Source organism: Hyla sarda, chromosome 2 (assembly GCF_029499605.1).
Source record: "Hyla sarda isolate aHylSar1 chromosome 2, aHylSar1.hap1, whole genome shotgun sequence".
NCBI lineage: Eukaryota > Metazoa > Chordata > Amphibia > Anura > Hylidae > Hyla > Hyla sarda.
In genome coordinates this window covers 259,793,141-259,815,733 of record NC_079190.1, presented here as the reverse complement: position 1 = coordinate 259,815,733, position 22,593 = coordinate 259,793,141, and the positions used below count along the sequence as shown (strand labels likewise).

General features: G+C 46.9%; 1 long non-coding RNA gene across 1 annotated transcript in view; it reads left to right on the top strand.

The window, feature by feature from the left end:
* Nucleotides 1-21,277, top strand: part of LOC130357846 (uncharacterized) — a 63,758-nt gene extending 42,481 nt beyond the window's left edge. The window contains exons 3-4 of the long non-coding RNA XR_008889294.1: nucleotides 6,510-6,631; nucleotides 21,159-21,277. This is a non-coding gene — a long non-coding RNA (uncharacterized LOC130357846). The remainder of the gene's footprint in view (nucleotides 1-6,509; nucleotides 6,632-21,158) is intronic.
* The last annotated feature ends 1,316 nt before the right edge of the window (nucleotides 21,278-22,593 follow it).

Below are 22,593 nucleotides of genomic sequence, written 5' to 3'. Positions count from 1 at the left end.
CGGAGGGGCGTGGCCAATCTAAGACGGCAGAGAGTTTGTCTGGATCCATTTATAGTCCCTGGCCAGAGACCAAGTATCCTAGGAAAGGAAGAGATTGACATTCAAACAGACATTTCTCCATTTTGGCATATAGTTGATTGTCACGAAGTCTCTGAAGAACCATGCGGACATGCTGGCGGTGTTCTTCTAGGTTGGCAGAAAAAATCAGAATATCGTCCAGATACACAACAACACAGGAATATAAGAGATCACGAAAAATTTCATTAACAAAGTCTTGGAAGACGGCAGGGGCGTTGCACAGGCCAAAGGGCATGACCAGATACTCAAAGTGTCCATCTCTAGTGTTAAATGCCGTTTTCCATTCATCCCCCTCCCTGATGCGGATGAGATTATAAGCACCTCTTAAGTCCAGTTTGGTAAAGATGTGGGCACCTTGGAGGCGATCAAAGAGTTCAGAGATAAGAGGTAGAGGGTAGCGGTTCTTTACCGTGATTTTATTAAGACCGCAGTAGTCAATGCAAGGACGTAGGGAGCCATCTTTTTTGGACACAAAGAAAAATCCAGCTCCGGCAGGAGAGGAGGATTTGCGGATAAAGCCCTTTTTTAAATTTTCCTGGATGTACTCAGACATAGCAAGAGTCTCTGGGGCGGACAGAGGATAAATTCTGCCCCGGGGTGGAGTAGTGCCCGGGAGGAGGTCAATAGGACAGTCATAAGGCCTGTGAGGAGGAAGAGTCTCAGCTTGTTTTTTGCAAAACACATCAGCAAAGTCCATATAGGCCTTAGGGAGACCGGTTACAGGGGGAACCGCAGGGTCACGGCAGGGAGTACTGGGAACCGGTTTAAGGCAGTCCTTGAAACAAGAGGTACCCCAGCTCTTGATCTCCCCTGTGGACCAATCCAGGGTTGGGGAATGGTGTTGAAGCCAGGGTAATCCAAGGAGAATTTTGGAAGTGCAATTGGGGAGGACCAAAAACTCAATTTTTTCGTGATGAGGTCCGATGCACATTAGGAGGGGCTCCGTGCGGAGACATATGGTACAGTCCAATCTTTCATTGTTAACACAATTGATGTAGAGGGGTCTGGCGAGACTGGTCACTGGGATGTTGAACCTGTTGATGAGAGAGGCCAAAATAAAGTTTCCTGCAGATCCGGAATCCAAGAAGGCCATAGTAGAGAAGGAGAAGGTAGAGGCAGATATCCGCACAGGCACAGTAAGACGTGGAGAAGCAGAGTTGACATCAAGGACTGTCTCACCTTTGTGCGGAGTCAGCGTACGTCTTTCCAGGCGGGGAGGACGGATAGGACAATCCTTCAGGAAGTGTTCGGTACCGGCACAGTACAGGCAGAGATTCTCCATGCGGCGTCGTGTCCTCTCTTGAGGTGTCAGGCGAGACCGGTCAACTTGCATAGCCTCCACGGCGGGAGGCACAGGAACGGATTGCAGGGGACCAGAGGAGAGAGGAGCCGAGGAGAAAAAACGCCTCGTGCGAACAAAGTCCATATCCTGGCGGAGCTCCTGACGCCTTTCGGAAAAACGCATGTCAATGCGAGTGGCTAGATGAATGAGTTCATGTAGGTTAGCAGGGATTTCTCGTGCGGCCAGAACATCTTTAATGTTGCTGGATAGGCCTTTTTTAAAGGTCGCGCAGAGGGCCTCATTATTCCAGGATAGTTCTGAAGCAAGAGTACGGAATTGTACGGCGTACTCGCCAACGGAAGAATTACCCTGGACCAGGTTCAGCAGGGCAGTCTCAGCAGAAGAGGCTCGGGCAGGTTCCTCAAAGACACTTCGAATTTCCGAGAAGAAGGAGTGTACAGAGGCAGTGACGGGGTCATTGCGGTCCCAGAGCGGTGTGGCCCATGACAGAGCTTTTCCAGACAGAAGGCTGACTACGAAAGCCACCTTAGACCTTTCAGTAGGAAACTGGTCCGACATCATCTCCAAGTGCAGGGAACATTGTGAAAGAAAGCCACGGCAAAATTTAGAGTCCCCATCAAATTTATCCGGCAAGGATAATCGTAGGCCTGAAGCGGCCACTCGCTGCGGAGGAGGTGCAGGAGCTGGCGGAGGAGATGGTTGCTGAAGCTGTGGAAGTAGCTGCTGTAGCATCACGGTCAGTTGAGACAGCTGGTGGCCTTGTTGCGCTATCTGTTGTGACTGCTGGGCGACCACCATGGTGAGGTCGGCGACAACTGGCAGAAGAACTTCAGCGGGATCCATGGCCGGATCTACTGTCACGATGCCGGCTGGCAGGAGGTGGATCCTCTGTGCCAGAGAGGGATTGGCGTGGATCGTGCTAGTGGACCGGTTCTAAGTCACTACTGGTGTTCACCAGAGCCCGCCGCAAAGCGGGATGGTCTTGCTGCGGCGGTAGTGACCAGGTCGTATCCACTAGCAACGGCTCAACCTCTCTGACTGCTGAAGATAGGCGCGGTACAAGGGAGTAGACAGAAGCAAGGTCGGACGTAGCAGAAGGTCGGGGCAGGCAGCAAGGATCGTAGTCAGGGGCAACGGCAGGAGGTCTGGAACACAGGCTAGGAACACACAAGGAAACGCTTTCACTGGCACAATGGCAACAAGATCCGGCGAGGGAGTGCAGGGGAAGTGAGGTATACATAGGGAGTGCACAGGTGAACACACTGATTAGAACCACTGCGCCAATCAGCGGCGCAGTGGCCCTTTAAATCGCAGAGACCCAGCGCGCGCGCGCCCTATGGAGCGGGGCCGCGCGCGCCGGGACAGGACCGACGGAGAGCGAGTCAGGTACGGGAGCCGGGGTGCGCATCGCGAGCGGGCGCCACCCGCATCGCGAATCGCATCCCGGCTGGAGGCGGTATCGCAGCGCACCGGGTCAGTGGATCTGACCGGGGCGCTGCAGTGGCGAGAGTGTAGCGAGCGCTCCGGGGAGGAGCGGGGACCCGGAGCGCTCGGCGTAACAGTACCCCCCCCCCCCTTGGGTCTCCCCCTCTTCTTGGAGCCTGAGAACCTGAGGACCAGACTTTTGTCTAGGATATTGTCCTCAGGTTACCAGGATCTCTCTTCAGGACCACAGCCCTCCCAATCGACCAAAAAAAAGGTTTTCCCTCTGACCTTCTTGGAGGCCAGTATCTCCTTTACGGAGAAGATGTCCGAAGAGCCGGAAACAGGAGTGGGAGAAACAAGTTTGGGAGAGAAACGGTTGATGATGAGTGGTTTAAGAAGAGAAACGTGAAAGGCATTAGGAATACGAAGAGAAGGAGGAAGAAGAAGTTTGTAAGAGACAGGATTAATCTGGCACAAAATTTTGAAAGGACCAAGATAGCGTGGTCCCAATTTGTAGCTGGGAACACGGAAGCGGACATATTTAGCGGAGAGCCATACCTTGTCTCCGGGAGAAAAAATGGGGGGAGCTCTTCTTTTCTTATCAGCAAACTTCTTCATGCGTGATGAAGCCTGTAAGAGAGAATTTTGGGTCTCTTTCTATATGGTGGAAAGATCACGAGTTATTTCATCCACAGCGGGCAAACCAGAGGGCAAGGGAGTAGGGAGGGGGGGAAGAGGGTGACGGCCGTACACCACGAAAAATGGGGATTTGGAAGAAGATTCAGAGACTCTGAAGTTATACGAGAATTCGGCCCATGGTAGAAGATCTGCCCAGTCATCCTGGCGGGAGGAAACAAAATGCCGTAAATAATCACCCAGGACCTGGTTAATTCTTTCTACTTGCCCATTGGATTGAGGATGATAAGCAGAAGAAAAGTTTAATTTAATCTTGAGTTGTTTACAGAGAGCCCTACAGAATTTTGACACGAATTGGACGCCTCTATCCGAGACGATCTGCGTGGGCAACCCGTGAAGACGAAAAATGTGTACAAAAAATTGTTTTGCCAACTGAGGCGCTGAAGGAAGACCCGGAAGAGGAATAAAATGTGCCATCTTGGAAAATCGATCAACGACCACCCAAACAACAGTGTTGCCACGGGATGGGGGTAAGTCTGTAATAAAGTCCATACCAATCAGAGACCAAGGCTGTTCGGGAACAGGCAGAGGATGAAGAAGACCAGCGGGCTTCTGGCGAGGAGTCTTATCCCGGGCACAGACAGTGCAGGCCCGCACAAAATCAACAACATCCGTCTCCAGAGTCGGCCACCAATAGAAACGAGAGATGAGTTGCACGGATTTCTTGATGCCCGCATGGCCTGCGAGATGGGAGGAGTGACCCCATTTGAGGATTCCGAGGCGTTGGCGTGGAGAGACAAAGGTCTTCCCTGGAGGAGTTTGCCTGATGGAGGCTGGAGAAGTGGAGATCAGGCAGTCAGGAGGAATGATGTGTTGCGGAGAGAGCTCTACTTCCGAGGCATCCGAGGAACGAGAGAGAGCATCGGCCCTAATGTTCTTATCGGCAGGGCGAAAGTGAATTTCAAAATTAAACCGGGCAAAGAACAGAGACCACCTGGCCTGGCGAGGATTCAGCCGTTGGGCAGACTGGAGATAGGAGAGATTCTTGTGATCGGTGTAAATGATAACTGGAAATTTTGATCCCTCCAGCAGATGCCTCCATTCCTCAAGTGCTAATTTAATGGCCAGTAGCTCTCGATCCCCGATGGAGTAGTTCCTCTCCGCCGGAGAGAAGGTCCTAGAAAAAAAACCACAGGTAACAGCATGCCCGGAAGAATTTTTTTGTAGAAGAACCGCTCCAGCTCCTACTGAGGAGGCATCAACCTCCAATAGGAAGGGTTTAGAAGGGTCAGGTCTGGAGAGCACGGGAGCAGAAGAAAAGGCAGGGGCAACGACAGGAGGTCTGGAACACAGGCTAGGAACACACAAGGAAACGCTTTCACTGGCACAATGGCAACAAGATCCGGCGAGGGAGTGCAGGGGAAGTGAGGTATACATAGGGAGTGCACAGGTGAACACACTGATTAGAACCACTGCGCCAATCAGCGGTGCAGTGGCCCTTTAAATCGCAGAGACCCGGCGCGCGCGCCCTAGGGAGCGGGGCCGCGCGCGCCGGGACAGGACCGACGGAGAGCGAGTCAGGTACGGGAGCCGGGGTGCGCATCGCGAGCGGGCGCCACCCGCATCGCAAATCGCATCCCGGCTGGAGGCGGTATCGCAGCGCACCGGGTCAGTGGATCTGACCGGGGCGCTGCAGTGGCGAGAGTGTAGCGAGCGCTCCGGGGAGGAGCGGGGACCCGGAGCGCTCGGCGTAACAAGGACAATGCAAGGCAAGGTCAGACGTAGCAGAAGGTCAGGGCAGGTGGCAAGGTTAGTAGTCAGGGGCAAAAGCAAAGGTTCTGGGAACAAAGGTTTTCTGCGTATGGGGCGGTATGAGGGCTTATTTTTTGCGCCGTGATCTGAAGTTTTTAGCGGTACCAATTTTTGTATTGAAAGGACTTATTGATCTTTTTCATGATAAAAAAAGTGACCAAAAATACACTATTTATTTTGCGCGTACGCCATTGACCGTGCAGTTTAATTAACGTTATATTTTTATAATTCGGACATTTCCACACGTGTCGATACCACATATGTTTATTTTTGTTTACACTTTTTTTTATGGGAAAAGGGGGGTAATTCAAACTTTTATTAGGGAAAGGGTTAAATGATCTTTATTAACTTTTTCTTCACTTTTGTTTTGCAATTTTATACCTCCCATAGGGGCTATAACACTGCACACACTGATCTTTTACATTGATCAATGGTTTCTCATAGGAAACCATTGATCAATGATTATGCTGCTTGACTGCTCATGCCTGGATCTCAGGCACTGAGCAGTCATCCAGCGATCGGACACCAGGAGGCAAGGTAAGGGACCCTCCTGCTGTCTCACAGCTGTTCAGGATGCCGCGATTTCGCCGTGGACATCCCGAACAGCCCACTGAGCTACCCGGCAATGATTTACTTTCAGTTTAGACGCGGCGTTCAACTTTGATTGGCGTGTCTAAAGGGTTAATAGCGCATGGCACCGCGATCAGTGCAGGTTAGAGGCCGGGCCCGACCCGCTATGACACGGGGCCCCGCGTTATAGAACGGGAGCGGACTCATGACGTACCGGTACGTCATTGGTCCTTAATGGGTTAAGGGGTTAGGTCACACTTCCATATGATACTTGCCATAAAGAATAATAATACATTGTCAGAATCTGCCAAAATGTACACTGTATGGACAAAAGTGTTGGGACACCTATACATTACAATTATAAGAGCTTTTAGGATATCCCATTCTTAATGCTTAGGCATTACCATGGAGTTGGAAATGGTTAGTAGCTGCCAAAAACCCTTTGCTTATTGGAGATGAACTGAAAACGTTCATATACTATACCATTAACCAGATCTTAATCAGTAGGACTGTGCACTTTGAAGAACACCTATTAAAATATTGTAATGATTTAGTAGACTGTTATAATATACAACCTAATAAACATAATCCTATTCATTTAAAGACTTTGTTTTCTACTCTTTTTCGTCACCAAATAGCAATGATATGACTTCACGGTCTCCATTTCCTTGCTGAACATTCACAGGTGCACCTATGTAACCCGTTCACAGTAACCTGCCATTCTGTAGAAGAAAACCTATTTCTTGATGGTTCAGATCACTTGAAAGAATGAACAGAAAGTTTGTGGTTTGCACAATAACCTCTCATGTAAGTCTTGTGTATGTAATTACAGAGGGCTTAATTCTTGGGGATTAGAAATGACTATTATGTAGCACAAAAGTATTACACGCCAACAACGGAAATGTTCCATATAAGCACTGGTAAATGTCATTTTTATTACATTACTAGCTGAGTACCCGGCGTTGCCCGGTTTTTCCTTCCTAATCCTTGTTGGGGAGGAAAATAAACAAAGGAGGAAGCTTTGGACTTCATATTCCTTCCTCATATATTGTTGTCATATCCCGACCTCCTATCCCGTCATCATATCCCGACCTCCTTTCCCGACCTCCTATCCCGTCCTCCTATCCCGTCCTCCTATCCCGTCCTCCTACCCCGTCCTCCTACCCCGTCCTCCTATCACGTCCTCCTATCCCGTCCTCCTATCCTGTCCTCCTTTCCCTTCCTCATATCTCGACCTCCTTTCCCGTCCTCCTTTCCCGTCCTCCTATCTCGACCTCCTTTCCCGTCCTCCTGTCTCGACCTCCTTTCCCGTCCGCCTTTTCCGTCCTCCTATCCCATCCTCTTATCCCGTCCTCCTATCCTGTCCATCTATCCCGTCCTCCTATCCTGTCCTCCTATCCCGTCCTTCAATGCCGTCCTCAAACCCCCTCCTCCTATCCCATCCTCCTATCCCTTCCTCCTTTCCCGTCCTCCTATCCCATCCTCCTATCCCATCCTCCTTTCCCGTCCTCATATCTCGACCTCCTTTCCCGTCCTCCTTTTCCGTCCTCCTATCCTGTCCTCCTATCCTGTCCTCCTATCCAGTCCATCTATCCTGTCCTTCTATCCCGTGCTCCTATCCCGACCTCCTATCCCGACCTCCTATCCCGTCCTCCTATCCCGTCCTATCCCATCCTCCTATCATGACCTCCTATCCCGTCCTCCCATCTCGACCTCCTATCCCGTCCTCCTATCACAATCTCCTATCCCGTCCTCCTATCCCGACCTCCTATCCCGACCTCCTATCCCGACCTCCTATCCTGACCTCCTATCCCGTCCTCCTATCGCGTCCTCCTATCTCGACCTCCTATCCCGACCTCCTATCCCGACCTCCTATCCCGGTCCTCCTATCCGGTCCTCCTATCCTGGTCCTCCTATCGCGTCCTCCTATCCCATCCTCCTATCCCGTCCTCCTATCCCGACCTCCTATCCCGACCTCCTATCTCGACCTCCTATCCCGACCTCCTGTCCCGACCTCCTATCCCGTCCTCCTATCCCGTCCTCCTATCTCGACCTCCTATTCCGACCTCCTATCTTGACCTCCTATCCCGACCTCCTATCCCGACCTCCTATCCCGACCTCCTATCCAGTCCTCCTATCCTGTCCTCCTATCGCGTCCTCCTATCTCGACCCTCTATCCCGACCTCCTATCCCAACCTCCTATCCCGGTCCTCCTATCCGGTCCTCCTATCCCGGTCCTCCTATCGCGTCCTCCTATCCCATCCTCCTATCCCATCCTCCTATCCCGTCCTCCTATCCCGTCCTCCTATCCCGACCTCCTTTCCCGACCTCCTATGTCATACACATACACGCATACATACATACATACATACACACACATGTTGAGCTTTATACATATAAATTGTTATTTTTTTAATTAAATGATTATTACAAGGAATATGTTCACTGTAAAATATTGTGTGTTAATACCTTTCCCTACATACAGTATACTGTATGCCCGTTGTCAGGTTTATCCAACTAAGCTCCTTACAGGAAACTCATTTCATCACCAATATCCTATATCTATTATGTAAAGGTCTCGATATTTCAAAATAGGGAATGATTGAAAATTTCCTTTTAACAAATTCCACACCTGGTCATAGAAAAACATAAAGGCACCCGAAATTGCAGACAGAATCTAAATTCTTTATTGTATGATCACAAAGTACAGGGTTTAGAGAAGCCACTTGATGTCCATATGGTGCTTTTCTTGTTTTTCATATGTATTGTGTGGAATGTTTCCCTTAAGGTAAGAAACACTGAGTGTGTTGTATTTTAAGAGATTTCTTTACTTTATTGTTATATAAATATAGTAGTAATATATATGTATATATATATATATATATATATATATATATATATATCTTGTAAAGGTTATGTATATGCCATGCGTATGTTATGTTGTATTTTAGGATTGTCTTCCTTACATTGTCTGTGCACCCAGAGGTGCAGGGGTACTCAACTACTTTTAGTAGGGGTCCGCTCCGTTTTTCCAGGTCTGTCATCCGGTGAAGGTCCAAGCTAAACCCTAAGACCTGGTTCACACCTAGTGGCCATAGTGCCATGCCAGAAATAGGCACTTTCTGTTGTAGAACATAATTAGTACTTAAAGGGGTACTCCAGCCCTAAGACATCTTATTTCCTATCCAAAGGATAGGCAATAAGATGTCTGACGGTTGGGGTCCTGCCGCTGGGGACCCCCGCAATCTTGCATTCAGCACCCACCTCGGGGAGCTGCACGCCACGCTGCCAGCTCAGAATCTGCCATGTGATGACCACGGGGCCGAAGTATCGTGACATCACGCCCCACCCCCACCCTGCAAGTCTATGGGAGGGGGCCATCATGCCCCCTCCCATAGTCAGATTCTCCCGTAGTCAGATTCTGTGCGCCGTGCAGTTTTCCGAGGTGGGTGCTGAATGCAAGATTGTGAGGGTCCCCAGTGGCGGAACCCCTGCGGTCTGACATCTTATCCCCTATCCTTTGGATAGGGGATAAGATGTCTTTGGGCCGGAGTACCCCTTTAATAAGTCATAACCGTTCCCCAACTGCCACACATTGTGCCCCTGGTATAATACTGCCACACACTGTGCCCCTGGTATAATACTGCCACACACTGTGCCCTGAATATATAACTGCCACACACTGTGCCCCTGGCATAATACTGTCGCACACTATGCCCCTGAATATAATACTGCCACATGCTGTATACCGAAATAAAATGCTGTTAAACACTATGCCCCTGAGTATAATACTGCCACACACACCATACCCCTGAGTATAATACTGCCACACACACTGTACCCCTGAGTATAATACTGCCACACACACTGTACCCCTGAGTATAATACTGCCACACACACCGTACCCCTGAGTATAATACTGCCACACTTACCGTACCCCTGAGTATAATTCTGCCACACACACCGTACCCCTGAGTATAACACTGCCACACACACCGTACTCCTGAGTATAATACTGCCACACACACCGTACCCCTGAGTATAATACTGCCACACACCGTACCCCTGAGTATAATACTGCCACACACCGTACCCCTGAGTATAATGTTGCCAAACACACCATACCCCTCAGTATAATACTGCCACACACACCGTACCCCTGAGTATAATACTGCCACACACACCGTACCCCTGAGTATAATACTGCCACACACCGTACCCCTGAGTATAATATTGCCAAACACACCATACCCCTGAGTATAATACTGTCACACACACCGTACCCCTGAGTATAATACTGCCACACACTGTGCCCCTGAGTATAACACTACCACATGTTGGGCCCCCAAATATTATATTGCCACTTGCCCTGAAGCAAATTATAGCTCTGTGTCCCTTAAAACAATGAATGAGGATCCCCCCCATATGAACTGTTGCAAAACTACAACTGCCATCATGCAGACAGAAGAGCATGATGGGAACTGTAGTTTTGAAACAACTGTAGAGATAAAGGTTGGGAAATTCTTGTAATACACATACTTCCAGGGCCAGACTGGGAAAAAAAATAGGCCCGGCATATTAGACTATGCAGCCCTTTTATTTATTTTTACAGTAAGTGTCGCAGAAGTCAGACACCTATTAAAATAAAATAGGCTGCATAGTCTAAAATCACCTCGGTTTAAGTGGCTCTCCAGCTGTTGCAAAGCTTCAGGCATTATGGGAGTCGTAGTTTTGTAACAGCTGTAGAGCCACAGATTGGGGTACAGTGTCATCCATCATCACTGCTGAAATTACAAGTGACTCCAGCTCTAATGGGGCACCGTCAGGCAGCATACACAGTTGTGTAATAACTCACAGGAGACGTCTTCTCTGTTGTCCTTCCTTTTTTTTCTTCATCTGGTCCTTGTCTTCTTTCAGCTCCATCTTCTCTGCAGAGTCTGACACCTGCACATCATTTGTTACTTTGTTAGCAGATCCTCATCCTCCGTATAACAACAATAATCATTATAGCTCTGCCAGACATCATGACCCCTAAAAATAATACTGCCAGACACAGTTTTATCTGTTTGTCAGAATCCCACCCCTGTACTCCCCCCAGACCCATTTTCCCCTCCTCCTGCAGACACCTAAGAGCTTTTCCACACTGTGGACATTTGGTCAGTGAAATGTCCATTTGCTGCAGGCACCGCTGAAATCATTGGCGCTAGGACTGCACGGATGTGCGCCAGCTTTATAGATGACAATGCAGTCCAGTTGAATTCAACCAGCATAATGGACGTCCACTCACAGAACTAAAATGTTTGTTCTCAGGGTTTACATCCATTCTGCTGGGGGAATTCCACTGTGGCGATTCCACAGTATACACAGAGCAGCAGAAAGCCATTGAAAACATTTGGACTCTGCTGCAAGCAGATTTCTGCCGGAGGAATGTCCTCAATGTGGATGGGCCTTAAGTGCCCCCAGACCCCTAGGTTCTCTTCCAGACCCCTCTTCCCCCCTCCTATAGATCCCCCACAGACACTTCCGCCTCCCTGACCCCTAAGTCCTCATCCAGACTCCTCTGCCCCCCTGACCCCTATATCATCCTTCTTTAAATTTTTCTGTCCCTCCAGACCCCTCTGTCCCCTTCTGTCCCAACACTCTACACCAGCCAAGACCTCTGCATCATTCTTCTTTAACCTGTTGGGGACGAAGGGCGTATGCATACGCCCCTGTGAATTTCGGTCCCCGCCGCGTGCTGTGTGGGGACCGGACCGGGGTGACTGCTGATATCGATCAGCAGGCACCCCGCGCAAATTCCCAGGGGGGTCATCAGACACCCCATGTCGGCGATCGGCACAAATCGCAAGTGAATTCACACTTGCGATTTGCAGCTATTCCGGGTCATTCGGGTCTATGGTGACCCGGTGACCCGGAAAATAGGGGGGAACGCAGTTGTCCAAGAAACCACCGATCCCCCTGAAGGGATAGGAGTGAGGTGGCAGGGGTGTAACCCCTCCTATCCCTACTATTGGGTGTCTAGAAGCGACGCAAAATAGCAGATCGGGGGTTAACTTTCGTTTTCCCCGTTCTGCCCACCCACACTAGGTGGGGCATAACGGGGAAACCGAAGGGGACCGGAGACGAAGTCCACTTACCCTGCGGGCGAGGCTGCGGGCGAGGCTGTGGGCGACGACGTGCGTCTGGCTCCCGGGATCCGACGGAAGCCGGTAAGTTGCCTAGCAACATCTAGAGGGCTACAGTTTGAGACCACTATACAGTGGTCTCTACACTGTTGCCTTCCAGATGTTGAAAAACTACAACTCCCAGCATGCCCAGACAAGCTGTCATGCTGGGATTTGTAGTTTTGCAACAGCTGGAGGGCTACAGGTTTGGAAATCACTGTGCAGTGAACTGTGGCCCTCTAGATCTTGCAAAACTATAACTCCCAGCATGCCCACATATCAGTTTGCTGTCTGGGCATGCTGGGATTTGTAGTTTTGCAACATTTGGAGGTCCACAGTTTGGAGATCACTGTTCAGTGGTCTCTAAACTGTAGCCCTCCAGATGTTGCAAAACTGCAAATCCCAGCATGCCCAAACAGCAAACAACTGTCTCGGCATGCTGGGAGTTGTAGTTGCGTACCTCCAGCTGTTGCATGACTACATCTCCCAGCGTGCACTTCTGCGATCAGTACATGCTGGGAGTTGTAGTTTTGCAATTGCTGGAGGGACACTGGTTGGAAAATGCTGAGTAAGGTAACAGAACCTAACTGAAGGTTTTCCAACCAGTGTGCCTCCAGCTGTTGAAAAAGTACAACTCCCAGCATGCATGGTCTGTCAGTGCATGCTGGTAGTTGTAGTTTTGAAATAGCTGGAGGTTCCCCCCCCCCCCATGTGAATGTACAGGGTAAGTTTCCTGCTTCAAGTATGAGCTGCGGCAAATTTTTCACCGCAGCGCAAACTCGTAGCGGTAAGCGCATTGTAAACCTCCGCCAGTGCGAATGTACCCTAAAAACACTACACTACCACATAATAAAGGGTAAAACACTACATATACACCCCTTACACTGCCCCCCCCCCCAATAAAAATGAAAACGTATTGTACAGCAGTGTTTCCAAAATGGAGCCTCCAGCTGTTGCAAAACAACAACTTCCAGCATTTCCAGACAGCCATTGACTGTCCAGGCATGCTGGGAGTTTAGCAACAGCTGGAGGCACCATGTTTGGGAATCACTGGCGTAGAATACCACTATGTCCACCCCTATGCAATCCTCAATTTAGTCCTCAAATGCGCATGGCGCTCTCTCACTTCGGAGCCCTGTCGTATTTCAAGGAAAGTTTAGTGCCACATTCGGGGTATTTCCGTACTCTGGAGAAATTGCACTACAAATTTTGGGCTTGTTCTCCTTTTGTTCTCCTTTTACCCATTATGAGAAGGAAAAGTTGGGGTCTACACCAGCCTGTTAGTGTAAAAAAAAATATTTTTTACACTAACATGCTGGTGTTGCCCTTTACTTTTAATTTTCACAAGAGGTAAAAGGGAAAAAAAGACCCACAAAATTTGTAACGCAATTTCTCCTGAGTACGAAAATACCCCATATGTGGGCGTAAAATGCTCTGCGGGCGCACTATGTACATTTGAGGCCTAAATTAGTGATTTGCACAGGGGTGGCTGATTTTACAGTGGTTCTGACATAAACGCAAAAAAAACAAAAAACACGTGACCCCATTTTGGAAACTAAACCCCTCACGGAATGTAACAGGGGCTATAATGAACTTTAACACCCCACAGGTGTTTGACAAATTTTCATTAAAGTTGAATGGGAAAATTAAAAAAATATAAAAAAAACATTTTGCTAAAATTTTCATTTTCACAAGGGAAAATAGGATAAAAGCCCCCCAAAATTTGTAACCCCATTTCTTCTGAGTATATAAATACCCCATATGTAAATGTAAAGTGCTCTATGGGCGAACTACAATGCTCAGAAGAGAAGGAGCGCCATTGGGCTTTTGGAGAGAAAATTTGTCCGGAATTGAAGGCCACATGTGTTTACAAAGCCCCCATAGTGCCAGAACAATGGACCCCCCACATGTGACCCCATTTTAGAAACTACACCCCTGACAGAATGTCATAAGGGGTTCAGTGAGCATTTACGCCCCACAGGTGTCTGACAGATTTTTGGAACAGTGGTCCGTGAAAATGAAAAATGTAATTTTTCATTTGCACAGCCCACTGTTCAAAAGATCTGTCAAACGCCAGTAGGGTGTAAATGCTCACTGTACCCCTTATTACATTCCGTGAGGTGTGTAGCTTCCAAAATGGGGTCACATGTGGGGGGGTCCACTGTTATGGCACCACGGGGGGCTTTGTAAATGCACATGGCCCCCGACTTCCATTCCAAAAAATTTTCTCTCTAAAAGCTCAATGGCGCTCCTTCTCTTCTGAGCATTGTAGTGTGCTCACAGTGCACTTGACATCCACACATGGGGTATTTCCATACTCAGAAGAAATGGGGTTACAAATTTGGGGGGGGGGGCATTTTCTCCTATTACCCCTTGTAAAAAAGTAAAATTTGGGGAAAACCAGCATTTTAGGGAAAACATTTTTTTTTATTTACACATCCAACTTTAACAAAATGTTGTCAAAAACCTGTGGGGTTTTAAGGCTCACTGTACTCCTTGTTACTTTCCTTGAGGGGTGTAGTTTCCATAATAGTGTGCCATGTGTTTTTTTTGTGTTTTTGTGCCATTTCAGAAAAACTCACTCTCCAAAATCCCATTGTCGCTCTTTCCCTTCTGAGCCCACCGAACACTTTACATACACATATGAGGTATTTCCTTACTCGAATTGGGTTACAAATTTTGAGAGGATTTTTCTCCTTTTACCCCTTGTAAAAATTCAAAAACTGGGTCTACAAGAACATGTGAGTGTGAAAAATGAAGATTTTGAATTTTCTCCTTCACTTTGCTGCTATTCCTGTGAAACACCTAAAGGGTTAACACACTTACTGACTGTCATTTTGAATACTTTGAGGGGTGCAGTTTTTATAATGGGGTCATTTATTGGGTATTTCTAATATGAAGACCCTTCAAATCCACTTCAAACCTGAACTGGTCCCTGAAAAATTCAGATTTAGAAAATTTTGAAGCCCTCTTCCAAAAAAATCAATATATAATTTATTTGGAATGTCTATTTTCCTTACAAGCAGAGAGGTAGAAAAATGCTAAATTTTCAAATTTTTCATCAAATTTTTTAATTTTTCACGAAGAAATGATGCAAGTATCGACGAAATTTTACCACTACCATAAAGTAGAATATGTCATGAAAAAACAATCTCGGAATCACATTTATAAGTAAAAACATCCCAGAGTTATTAATGCTTAAAGTGACTGTGGTCAGATTAGCAAAAAATGCTCCTGTCCTTAGGGTCATAATGGGCTCTGTCCCCAAGGGGTTAAACTTTTCTGCCCCCCAAGACCCCTCTGTCCCCTTCTGCCCTAATACCCCCACCCCCCAAGCATCATTCTTATTTTCACTTTTATGCCACCCCAGACCCATTTATCCCCTTCTGCCCTAACACCCCACAGACCCATTTATCCCCTTCTGCCCTAACACCCCCCCAAGACCCCTGCATCATTCTTATTTTTACTCTTATGCCCCTTAGACCTCTTCATCCCCTTCTGCTCTAACACTCCCCCCACCCCCCAAGACCCCTGAATCATTCTTATTTTGGTGTTTTAACCCTAACGCCAACACCCCCCAAAACGCCTTACTTTCACTTTAATGGCGCCGGGCGCAGATGACTGGCCCCGCGGATGGCCCGGTCCTGCTGCTTCTCAGGTCCCACGCTGCTCCACTGCTCTGGCCTCTTCTGGTCAGGCCTGTTTAGAGCAGATGATACAGGCAGCGCTAATAGCACCGCCTGCATCATAGGACAAGCACTGGCTGGGCAGGGAGCTCAGCATTCCCTCGCTCCGGCAGCGCTCAGCTATATATTTGTAATGGTGTCTTAAGAAGGGGCAAATGGCAATCAGGCCTGGTGCAAGGATTTTTGCCACCCTAGGCTAAAGCTAATTTTGCTGCCCCTTGAACCTGCCCATTGGCTCCTCCCTATGTATGGAGGCAGGCGTGATGTCAGGATGTTGGACGGACCTGACCTTAGTGATTGCCCCGTCTGCCTTGGAGATGGTGCTGAGCTCCTCCAGCAGGCTGAAAAAAACTGATTGGGGTAGCCTGGAGGGGTTTTGCTTGATGGGCAGGTGATTTGGATGGGCGGTTGCATCGGATGCTGGCTAACTTTATTGAACCAGGCAGAGCTGCACCCCTATCAAGAGGGCGCTCTGGGCGGCTGCCTATTCTGCCTATGGGCAGAGCCGGCCATGGTGGCAATGTGGCTGCCTTGTAGCTAGGGCCGGTTTTAGGCTTAGCGTGCCCATTGGCAAAATAAAAAATGGGACCCCAAAAGTCTGCACTAACCAGATTTGCACATTTTTGGTCACTTCAAATACCATAAAAAATATCTAAACAGCAATTGAAAAATTCTGTCAAAACAAAAATGGTACAGATAAAAACTACAAATTACAGCGCAAAAAAATACCCTCATAAATCCCCATATACAGAAAAATAAAAGAGTTATAGAGATCAGAATAGTACAATTTTATATTTTTGTATAGTTCCCCCACATTAGGTTGGCAGCATAGTTCCCCCACATTAGGTTGGCAGTATAGTTCCCCCACATTAGGTTGGCAGTTCCCCCACATTAGGTTGGCAGTATAGTTCCCCCAGAGTATAGTTTCCCCACATTAGGTTGGCAGTATAGTTTCCCCACATTAGGTTGGCAGTATAGTTTCCCCACATTAGGTTGGCAGTATAGTTCCCCCACATTAGGTTGTAGTTCCCCCACATTAGGTTGGCAGTATAGTTCCCCCACATTAGGTTGGCAGTATAGTTCTCCCACATTAGGTTGGTAGTATAGTTCCCCCACAGTATAGTTTCCCCACATTAGGTTGGCAGCATAGTTCCCCACATTAGGTTTTAGTTCCTCCACATTAGTTTGGTGGTATAGTTCCCCCACATTAGGTTGTAGTTCCCCCACATTAGGTTGGCAGTATAGTTCCCCCACATTAGGTTGGCAGTATAGTTCCCCCACATTAGGTTGGCAGTATAGTTCTCCCACATTAGGTTGGCAGTATAGTTCCCCCACATTAGGTTGGCAGTGTAGTTTCCCCACATTAGGTTGGCAGTATAGTTCCCCCACATTAGGTTGGCAGTATAGTTCCCCCATATTAGGTTGTAGTTCCCCCACAGTAGGTAGGCAATATAGTTCCCCAACATTATGTTGTAATTCCCCCACATTAGGTTGGCAGTATGTTCCCCCACTTTAGGTTGACAGTATAGTTCCCCCACATTAGGTTGTAGTTCCCCCACATTAGGTTGGCAGTATAGTTCTCCCACATTAGGTTGGCAGTATAGTTCCCCCACAGTAGGTAGGCAGCATAGTTCCCCCACATTAGGTTGTAGTTTCCCCCCCAGTAGGTAGGCAGTTTAGTTCCCCCACATTAGGTTGGCAGTATAGTTCCCCCACATTAGGTTGGCAGTATAGTTCCACCACATTAGGTTGGCAGCATAGTTCCCCCACATTAGGTTGGCAGTATAGTTCCCCCACATTAGGCTGGCAGTATTGTTCCCCCACATTAGGTTGGCAGTATAGTTCTACCACATTAGGTTGGCAGTATAGTTCCCCCACATTAGGTTGGCAGTATAGTCCCCCACATTAGGTAGGCAATATAGTTCCCCCACATTAGGTTGTAGTTCCCCCACATTAGGTTGGCAGTATAGTTCCCCCACATCAGGCAGGCAGTATAGTTCCCCCACATTAGGTTGGCAGTATAGTTCCCCCACATTAGGTTGGCAGTATAGTTCCCCACATTAGGTTGGCAGTGTAGTTTCCCCACATTAGGTTGGCAGTATAGTTCCCCCACATTAGGTTGGCAGTATAGTTCCCCCATATTAGGTTGTAGTTCCCCCACAGTAGGTAGGCAATATAGTTCCCCCACATTATGTTGTAATTCCCCCACATTAGGTTGGCAGTATGTTCCCCCACATTAGGTTGGCAGTATAGTTCCCCCACATTAGGTTGTAGTTCCCCCACATTAGGTTGGCAGTATAGTTCTCCCACATTAGGTTGGCAGTATAGTTCCCCCCACATTAGGTTGTAGTTCCCCCACAGTAGGTAGGCAGCATAGTTCCCCCACATTAGGTTGTAGTTTCCCCCCCCAGTAGGTAGGCAGTTTAGTTCCCCCACATTAGGTTGGCAGTATAGTTCCCCCACATTAGGTTGGCAGTATAGTTCCACCACATTAGGTTGGCAGCATAGTTCCCCCACATTAGGTTGGCAGTATAGTTCCCCCACATTAGGCTGGCAGTATTGTTCCCCCACATTAGGTTGGCAGTATAGTTCCCCCACATTAGGTTGGCAGTATAGTCCCCCACATTAGGTAGGCAATATAGTTCCCCCACATAAGGTTGTAGTTCCCCTCATTAGGTTGGCAGTATAGTTCCCCCACATTAGGTTGTAGTTCCCCCACATTAGGTAGGCAGTATATTCCCACACATTAGGTTGGCAGTATAGTTTCCCCACATTAGGTTGTAGTTCCCCCACATTAGGTTGGCAGTATAGTTCTCCCACATTAGGTTGGCAGTATAGTATCCCAAATTAGGTTGTAGTTCCCCCACAGTAGGTAGGCAGTATAGTATTCCACATTACGTGTAGTTCCTCCACATTAGGTTGGCAGTATAGTTTCCCCACATTAGGTTGGCATTGTAGTTTCCCCACATTAGGTTGGCAGTATAGTTCCCACCACATTAGGTTGGCAGTATAGTTTTCCCACATTAGGTTGGCAGTATAGTTCCCCCACAGACAGACAGCCTTCAGCCATATACAGTGTATGGCTGGAGGCTGTATGTCTGTGTACTGCCCCACTTCAGTGCTCCATCCACCGCTTCTCTGGTCTTGGGTCACGATCTACTGCTATGGCCTATAAGCCTTAGGTCTTGGGACTGGAGGAGCGATGGTTGGAGCACTTAAGATGAAGTGCTGCTGGTAACTAACCATGCTCTGCTCCTATGGGCCCATGCACGGGACATCAGTGACGTCCCTGCGTGTGCTACCTCCCGGTAGCCCCTGCATTTTTAAAGTTAACGCTGGGCCGCAGAAAGGTAACCAGGACATCCTTTTGTCCCAAAAAGATATTTTGGACCACAGGGATGCCCCGCCCATTGCCCCCCCCTGGATCCACCACTGAGCAGCCCGCAGGGGGCCCCCTGGGGGATGGCGGCCCAGGGCAATTGCCCGGTTTGGCCCACCTTAACGCCAGTACTGCTTGTAGCCTATGATGTGGCATGGATATTTCAGTTCTGTAACTAAGTGGAAGGGAGTATAGGAGGAGCTGGCTGAAGGAAAACTCTAAGGAATAAACCAAAAGCCAGAAGCCCTTAAACACAAGAGGTCATTCCAACCAAGTAATTGGAACTGTTTTGGAGGTTTGTCTTTAAGCAGCTAACTTTGACCTACCTAGAGTTAATGTTTATTTGATCTATGAATTGGAATAGTTGGGTTCTACACTGCTCAAAAAAATAAAGGGAACACTTAACACAATGTAACTCCAAGTCAATCAGACTTCTGTGAAATCACACTGTACATTCAGGAAGTAACACTGATTGACAATCAATTTCACATGCTGTTGTGCAAACGGAACAGATAACAGGTGGAAATTATAGGCAATTAGCAAGACACCCCCAATAAAGGAGTGGTTCTGCAGGTAGTGATCACAGACCACTTCTCATTTCCTATGCTTCCTGGCTGATGTTTTGGTCACTTCTGAATGCTGGCTGTGCTTTCACTCTAGTGGTAGCATGAGACGGATTCTACAACCCACACAAGTGGCTCAGTTAGTGCAGCTCATCCAGAATGGCACATCAATGTGAGCAGTGGCAAGAAGGTTTGCTGTGTATGTCAGCATAGTGTCCAGAGCATGAAGGCGCTACCAGGAGGCAGGCCAGTACATCAGGAGACATGGAGGACGTTTGGCATTTTCCAGAGAACACCAAGATTGGCAAATTTGCCACTGTGCTCTTCACAGATGAAAGCAGTTTCACACTGAGCACATGTGACATAGTCTGGAGACACCGTGGAGAATGTTCTGCTCCCTGCAACATCCATCAGCATGACCGGTTTGGCGGTGGGTTAGTAATGGTGTAGGGTAGCATTTCTTTGGGGGGTCGCACAGCTCTCCATGTGCTTGCCAGAGGTAGCCTGACTGCCATTAGGTACCGAGATGAAATCCCAACACCCCTTGTGAGACAATATGCTGGTGCGGTTGGCCCTGGGTTCCTCCCAATTCAAGATAATGCTAGACCTTATGTGGCTGGAGTGTCAGCAGTTAATGCAAGAGGAAGGCATTGATGCTATGGACTGGCCTGCCTGCTCCCCAGACCTGAATCTGATTGAGCACATCTGGGACATCATGCCTTGCTCCATGGTCCAGGTCTGGGAGGACATCCCTCAGGAGACCATCTGCCACCTCATCAGGAGCATGCCCAGGAATTGTAGGGAGGTCGTACGGGGATGTGGAGGCCACACACACTACTGAGCCTCATTTTGACTTGTTTTAAGGACATTACATCAAAGTTGGATCAGCCTGTAGTGTGGTTTTCCACTTTGATTTTGAGTATGACTCCATTCCCAGACCTCCATGGGTTGATAAATGTGATTTTCATTGATAATTTTTGTGTGATTTGGTTGTCAGCACATTCACCTATGTAAAGACAAAAGTATTTCATACGATTATTTAATTCATTTAGATTAAGGATATGTTATCTTTTTTTTTTTTTTTTTTTTTTTTTTGAGCAGTGTAAAGCATTCAATTGTTCTGCACCACTAGGAGTGCCCACTAACCACCAAATGTATAGCACCATCTAGAATTTACTAAAACCAGCAAGCGTATTTTATTCCTAATGGAAACTGTAACCATCAAGTGTAAACTGCCTCTGTTGTGAGAACAAAAGCACAGTAATGTGTCTGATTATTTAATAAACTTCTGTAGCAACTTCAAAGTTTGTCTTTGTTCAACAAAGTTTGTCTGGAATACTTGTAAGATCAGGATTGTCCCTGGGTGAAGCCTGGAGTGCAATATTTGAAACCTCTATATGCTCTGTCTTCTTCCCCTTCCTAACATAAGATTAGGCAACAAACGTGTATATACAGTAGTCTGACTTGTTTCTGATGATTGATGATTACTCCTGATATAGTGGCTTTAAAAACATAGGTACATTCTTTTTCCCTTTCATACAGGTTTCCTTTTGCTTCAGTATTACTATGGAAGGTATTCTCATGCTTGGAACACTGAAGGCAGCTCATTTCAGCACCTGATATCATTCTGTGACTGTCTAATAAACTTAATTTGCTTTCTGTACTAGTTTTATAATTTGCAGCTCAAATGCTGGCACTTTACAATATGTCCTGTAAAATATTGCCACAGAAACCAACCCGCGGGCAGAGAAAGCAGGGACTTTTTATAAACTAAATAAGGATTAGCATTCTTTGCTAACAGCACAAATAGTTATTTACCCAACTATACAAATATATCCATCTATCTAAATATATATATATATATATATATATATATATATATATATATATATATACTTATTGCAGACACAAAAGATGAAAGCATCCAAAAGGAGTGTAGAAAAATACTTCGAATATGTGTTTTTTTCCAAAAACCTTCCAAACATGAAAGAACTTGTAGACAAGTGCTGAAGTCTCACTGAGAGTTACAGAAATAGCTCAATTGCAGTGACTGCCTTAAAAGGTTGTGCAACAAAATATTAAATGGAAACCATAAGATTAAAAAACTTTTTATATGTTGTATATCTTGGCAAAACATAAACCTTTTTAATATACTTCAAAATAAGCTTTTTGTGAGAGAAATATAGGTGCTGGACACATAGAGTAAAATTTTTTGTGAGATATGAAATATACTTTTTATTTTCAGGGAAGCATCATTTTTGTCCAGGCCAGATTCATTATTTAGTTTTTTTTTAAATAATTCCGTTAAACTAAACTTTAAAAGAAATGTCTGAATTTCATCAATTTCAGTAAATCTTTATTCAGTATCACTTTTGTCATTTTTAGTTAATTTCAGGGAGCATTGTCAGGGAGTGTTTAATAAGGTACTGACTAAGGGTACTGACATTTTTGTCCACATCTGTGAATGTATATCTCCACAAAACTAAAGAAATTACACCATTTTCCCTTCCCAGTGTTATGTGACTCATTAGTGTTACAAGGTCCCAGGTGTGAATGGGGAGCAGGTGTCTTAAATTTGGTGTTATCGCTCTCATACTCTAATACTGGTCGCTGGAAGTTCAACATGGTACCCCATGCCAAAAAACTCTCTAAGAAGTTGAACAAAATATTTGTGCTCTACATAATGATTAGTGTTGCTCGCGAATATTCGCAATGCTAATTTTATTTGCGAATATCGCATATTTGCGAATTCGCGAATATTCGCAAATATAGCACTATATATTTGCAATTACAAATATATATATTATTTTTTTTACAGAACACATCACAGTGATCATCCCTCTCTGCTTCCAGGCTCTAATACTACTGTGTGAGACTGGTGTGCAAATTTTCGTAAATGTGGAAATTTGCATATGCGAATTTTCGCATATGCGAATTTTCGCATATGCTAATTTTGTTATATGCTAATTTGCGCATG